The following is a 5,781-nucleotide window of genomic DNA, read 5'->3' on the forward strand; positions in this document are numbered from 1 at the left end:
GCACGCCAGATGCGCCTACACGACTCCTCATTCATCAACTCACCTCATTTGCGATCATGGAAGACACAGTAAGTAGACTAGCCCGTAATGAAGTTCAATAGTCCAGATAAATAAGCGTGGGGACGAGCCTACCTTGTATCGCGCGTGCACAATCGGTGATTGACAGGCAGCAGAGCCCAGCTCGTTAACCTGATTGGTTACCTTTTACCTATGGAAGCAAATCGTAATCAAAATTCAAATTCAAATGCATTATCAGAAATGCTTTTTCATTTTAAGAATGTGGCTGCATTATTTGACTCATAAATATAATTACTAATCAAACATCCTATTTGCATTTCAATTTTCTTCTTCAAGACTGCTCATTCTTTCACTTAATTCAAATGAAAAGGACAAAGACATTTGAAATTTAATTTTCAAAATATGCCTCAGCAAATAGATACCAAAATTCAATTTGAAATGTAAAAGTTGAAAATTCAAATGCATTATCAGAAATGCTTTTGCATTTTAAGAATGTGGCTGCATTATTTGACTCATAAATAAAATTACTAATCAATCATCCTATTGCATTTCAATTTTCTTCTTCAAGACTGCACATTCTATGCCATAATCAAAAAGAAAACTAAGCGGACATTGCTTTTTCGTTTTAGTGGTCTGCATGCAAAATACTGCCCACAATTCGATAATGAAAAAGCAATCTGAGCGGCGCAGGAGAGTGACGTCACGCCTGCTGACCGTGCTACCCATCATGTAGGCTACGGTAGGGGGCAGTGTGCATATTTGCTGTACAGTTTAGCTGCCCAGGTGGAGTCAAACAATATATCCATTCTGATGCCGGTGACCGGGTTGAACGGGTCACAGAGAGCTTGGCTGCATACTCTGCCGTCACAGATTCAGAGGTTAGTGCAGCAAGGGCTAGCGCGTCGCGGCTACGACCGGCCATGACTTTCGGGCCGCGGCCATCGCTGAGGGAGCAGCCATTAATGAGGCTGAGACAGACTTTGCGAACAGGAGTCGGGGGATTACCTTTCACAGGTAGGATTCAACATTATTATTGGTTGCATTTTGTCAATAGAATATTATTGTACTGTATTTGTGTCTGCCGGCGAAATCGTAGCCAGCAAACGTTTAACTAGGATATGTTTATAGCAGGTGTTATGCCGAGAAGTGCCCCCCCTGCTGGTCGTACTTTAAGGAGAGTCTGTGATGGAATGATATGATAAAACTACATCATAATTTGTTTACCTAATTGAATTAACGGATGCAAATCTCAATCAGTCCAAATTTGTATATAAAATTAAAATAACCAAATTTCATAGTTTCAGGTTAATTTTTATATCATTTCATCTGGGCTATAATGAGTTGAGATTGTTAATAGAAAATGTATCCAACCGTCTTTCGTGTTGACTACAAAAGTATTAGTCACGGCCCTTACTTTTGAATATATGTCCAATAACATAAAAATAGTTAGGAATAGGAATACTCTAAACTCTACAATTGTCAGATTATCATATTTGTACACGTATTATTAATTTACATGAAGAGATGTGGAAAAAGATGCACGAATGAAACACCATTGTCAGCTCAATATTATTTTTTTTGGATAAATGTAATAATCCACACCTGAAACGGTTTACGCGCGCTCCGTGAATGGGAATGCACTTCTCGGCAGAACACCTCTGTTCACACGGCTATTAGGCCAACGGAAACTTCATAAATCATATATTCCATAACACAGGCTTAGATTACAACTAACACAAGAATGCAACTTTTGAAATAATGCAAATATTACTGTTATAACATTGACCATCACATTTTACTCAGGTTTATTAATGACGTTTATTATGCCTGTAAAGTATTTACCTCATGTCTCATACCCACCCCTCAGATTGTCCGACCGAGAGTTGGTGTTATTCCCTCCATCTTCGGCTTACAGGTTCACCTAATAAGAGTAGGTGTATCATCATAAGGCTATTAGCATTCATAAATTGAAATATTATCAATAACAGGGCGGGGTGAAATACTTATCCCTGTGTGTGTGTGTATTTTTATATATTTTAATATTATGCTTCTTCATTTTAGCCAGAAAAGGGCAGGACTACATGTTCTTCCAGAAAAGCTGAAGAGAGCCTGTCTGTGACCACTCAGGATGACAGCAAGGGCTCGCACATTTTCTGGTGGGGGGGGGGGGGGGGGGGACTCACACTAGGGCCAGAACACCAACTACAGGTACCGTACATTAACAGCAGAATGACAGTGTGTGATAGACTGGTCAGTAGGCTATATTTATAAGACACCGATGCCTGTTGTCAGCTGCCGCTGTTTTGGCAGCTCGAGCCTTGTCGTAATTTTGTACTTTGGAACGGATGGAATGAGAATCCAGCTTTGTACATATGTATGTGTATATATATATTTCTAGTGTAAGGTAGAGGATGTTTGTTTTGTATGTGTATTTATTTGACGATTGCCTATGGTGCCCTACGAATGAATGAGTACGTATGTATACACACTGCTTGAAGATCATTCAAGCTGTTGACCTAACGAATTTTCCAATCACGTACTACAAGCTTTGTATCATTGAAGAGGAATAAAGACACTATACAGCTGTTATGATTTTTATGTAACATCTTTATCAAATCTGTAATAAAGTATTTCACAAGGCCAAAACAATGTAAGAAAATATCTTTGATTTTTGCTTTTTTGGCTTCACAGCATAACTTTGTTATGACCATAGCATCAAGGTTCAAGGTACAATGTTTTTTAAATTGCCAATTGTGCATGAACCGCAGTCAAGACACATGCACTACTTGTTCAGGGATCTCTCTGAGTTAGTCTAGAAAAATAGAAATACTATAATAAAATATAAAGAATATAAAAAACACTGTACAAGAAGGTAGTTGTATATACACAAGTTTAAATATTTTGAATGGTATCAACCTAAAGCAAAACAAAATGAGCTAAAAGCCCTTGTTATAAATTGGCTTTATTCTTAGACTTTATGTATTCATATTCTGTAGTTCTCTAGATAATCTATGTTCCTAGTTTGTACGTTACACTCTGCTCATACAACGCAAATGTATGTCCAACACTTTAAGATGACGTAGCGGGATAAAATAACTGGGTCAGATAAAGCGGCTCTTAGGACAGATAGGTCTGGTGCAGTAGATGCACGCCTGAAACAACACTCACACACACACATCGCTTATCACATCCAAAGAACATGATGAAGACGGTGGATGGCCTGCTCACAGCATGAGTAAATATTCAATAATGCGCCGTCAAATGTAGGTACAACCTCTGAGATAAGGGTGAACATAAATATGAAATGTTTCCAGAGCTCGGGACTTGGTCGGACGGATTTCATGCGAGAACTCTGTCTCTCCAAGTCCAGCGCTGATACTTGACCTGTGACCTCCAATAAATACTTTGTTTAACTTAAGACTGCTCCAACTGGTTCTTAGGCTTCCAATATAAAGAATCGGGTCTAACACCCTGAAAGAGGAGTGTTTTGCAGAGCTTGTTTTTGTCTCATGCTCCCTTTTATGCAGGTCAAGAGAGGTCAGTTTGCCAATGTGGTGGGGCCTTATTTTCAGAAACACAGACACAAACAATGACAACAAGTTGGAATAATGGTTGTTGATGCCAAACTTTGTCTCCTCAATGTGTTCCCCAAGCTGAAAAACATCCTCCGTTCTCCTCCCGGATGATGTACGTGACTGTCGCCGTCTTTACAGCTTTGCTGAAGCTTGGCGAATCACCCACTCTGCAGCTCTCAGCACCTTCACTGTGCCACATGATGGAATCACTAGTACACCGTTGTTTTTCAGGGCTAGAAAGTGGTAGCTATCATGAAATGATGAAGGTACAGCATCTCTGACCAAGCTTGCATGGCACACACCACAGGACAGCTTTTGCAGAATCTGGTGGACCACAAACCCTGCGATGTAGTACAAAGCATTGTCCACAACATCCACCTGTATAAATATTGAGAAGTAGCTATTTAACATATTTAGAACGGTAATTTTGATATGATGTTTAAAAAAGAAATACTCAAATCATTAGGCTGAGTTAGTGAGTTTGAGGTTGAAGCTTCTGGGTCATCCTGAGTGGTCACAGACAGGCTCTCTTCAGCTTTTCTGGAAGAACATGTAGTCCTGCCCTTTTCTGGCTAAAATGAAGAAGCATAATATTAAAATATATAAAAATACACACACACACAGGGATAAGTATTTCACCCCGCCCTGTTATTGATAATATTTCAATTTATGAATGCTAATAGCCTTATGATGATACACCTACTCTTATTAGGTGAACCTGTAAGCCGAAGATGGAGGGAATAACACCAACTCTCGGTCGGACAATCTGAGGGGTGGGTATGAGACATGAGGTAAATACTTTTGTTAGGATGAAAGAATTACATGTGAATAATACAGGCATAATAAACGTCATTAATAAACCTGAGTAAAATGTGATGGTCAATGTTATAACAGTAATATTTGCATTATTTCAAAAGTTGCATTCTTGTGTTAGTTGTAATCTAAGCCTGTGTTATGGAATATATGATTTATGAAGTTTCCGTTGGCCTAATAGCCGTGTGAACAGAGGTGTTCTGCCGAGAAGTGCATTCCCATTCACGGAGCGCGCGTAAACCGTTTCAGGTGTGGATTATTACATTTATCCAAAAAAAATAATATTGAGCTGACAATGGTGTTTCATTCGTGCATCTTTTTCCACATCTCTTCATGTAAATTAATAATACGTGTACAAATATGATAATCTGACAATTGTAGAGTTTAGAGTATTCCTATTCCTAACTATTTTTATGTTATTGGACATATATTCAAAAGTAAGGGCCGTGACTAATACTTTTGTAGTCAACACGAAAGACGGTTGGATACATTTTCTATTAACAATCTCAACTCATTATAGCCCAGATGAAATGATATAAAAATGAACCTGAAACTATGAAATTTGGTTATTTTAATTTTATATACAAATTTGGACTGATTGAGATTTGCATCTGTTAATTCAATTAGGTAAACAAATTATGATGTAGTTTTATCATATCATTCCATCACAGACTCTCCTTAAAGTACGACCAGCAGGGGGGGCACTTCTCGGCATAACACCTGCTATAAACATATCCTAGTTTAACGTTTGCTGGCTACGATTTCGCCGGCAGACACAAATACAGTACAATAATATTCTATTGACAAAATGCAACCAATAATAATGTTGAATCCTACCTGTGAAAGGTAATCCCCCGACTCCTGTTCGCAAAGTCTGTCTCAGCCTCATTAATGGCTGCTCCCTCAGCGATGGCCGCGGCCCGAAAGTCATGGCCGGTCGTAGCCGCGACGCGCTAGCCCTTGCTGCACTAACCTCTGAATCTGTGACGGCAGAGTATGCAGCCAAGCTCTCTGTGACCCGTTCAACCCGGTCACCGGCATCAGAATGGATATATTGTTTGACTCCACCTGGGCAGCTAAACTGTACAGCAAATATGCACACTGCCCCCTACCGTAGCCTACATGATGGGTAGCACGGTCAGCAGGCGTGACGTCACTCTCCTGCGCCGCTCAGATTGCTTTTTCATTATCGAATTGTGGGCAGTATTTTGCATGCAGACCACTAAAACGAAAAAGCAATGTCCGCTTAGTTTTCTTTTTGATTATGGCATAGAATGTGCAGTCTTGAAGAAGAAAATTGAAATGCAATAGGATGATTGATTAGTAATTTTATTTATGAGTCAAATAATGCAGCCACATTCTTAAAATGCAAAAG

At 39.3% G+C, this 5,781-nt stretch overlaps 2 long non-coding RNA genes across 2 annotated transcripts; one reads left to right on the top strand and one right to left on the bottom strand.

Moving 5' to 3' along the window:
• The first annotated feature begins 726 nt into the window (after positions 1-726).
• LOC142385299 (uncharacterized) lies at positions 727-2,189 on the top strand. Its single transcript, XR_012770154.1, has 3 exons — positions 727-1,032; positions 1,886-1,948; positions 2,080-2,189. It is a non-coding gene; the product is annotated as an uncharacterized LOC142385299 (long non-coding RNA).
• A 415-nt stretch (positions 2,190-2,604) lies between these two features.
• Positions 2,605-5,542, bottom strand: LOC142385298 (uncharacterized). Its single transcript, XR_012770153.1, has 3 exons — positions 5,244-5,542; positions 4,297-4,359; positions 2,605-4,165 (listed from the first exon to the last, which is right to left on the bottom strand). It is a non-coding gene; the product is annotated as an uncharacterized LOC142385298 (long non-coding RNA).
• Positions 5,543-5,781: the final 239 nt, after the last annotated feature.

The sequence above is a fragment of the Odontesthes bonariensis genome, chromosome 8 (genome assembly GCF_027942865.1).
Source record: "Odontesthes bonariensis isolate fOdoBon6 chromosome 8, fOdoBon6.hap1, whole genome shotgun sequence".
NCBI classification, from domain to species: domain Eukaryota; kingdom Metazoa; phylum Chordata; class Actinopteri; order Atheriniformes; family Atherinopsidae; genus Odontesthes; species Odontesthes bonariensis.